The following is a 342-nucleotide window of genomic DNA, read 5'->3' as shown; positions in this document are numbered from 1 at the left end:
AGAGGGAGAGAGAGAGGGAGAGGGAGAGGGAGAGAGAGGGGGGGGTGGAGGGAGGGAGGGAGGAGACCTGACGCCGGTGACTGCCTTGTCAAAACGAACCCAGTCGATGAGTCTTGAGGTTGGGATATCAAAGATCTTCATGGTGCAATCTAGTGAAGGAGAACAATGAGAGGCGAGAAGAACAGGAGAGGAGAAGGAGGAGGAGAAGGAGGAGGGAAAGAGACAGGAGGAGAGAAGGGAGGGGAGGGGAGGGGAAGAGAGGGTTTAACCTGCAGACGCTGAAATAAGCCAGCGACCATCCGAGCTCATGCAGAGATCTGTGATACATCCCCAACTCCACAC

General features: G+C 55.6%; 1 protein-coding gene across 1 annotated transcript in view; it reads right to left on the bottom strand.

The window, feature by feature from the left end:
- Nucleotides 1–342, bottom strand: part of GUITHDRAFT_164167 (hypothetical protein) — a gene marked incomplete at its 5' end in the record, with an annotated part of 6,518 nt that overhangs the window by 2,075 nt on the left and 4,101 nt on the right. The gene's annotated exons all lie outside the window — the stretch shown is intronic.

Source organism: Guillardia theta (genome assembly GCF_000315625.1).
Source record: "Guillardia theta CCMP2712 unplaced genomic scaffold GUITHscaffold_53, whole genome shotgun sequence".
NCBI classification, from domain to species: domain Eukaryota; class Cryptophyceae; order Pyrenomonadales; family Geminigeraceae; genus Guillardia; species Guillardia theta.
This window is presented reverse-complemented; position numbering and strand designations above follow the sequence as displayed.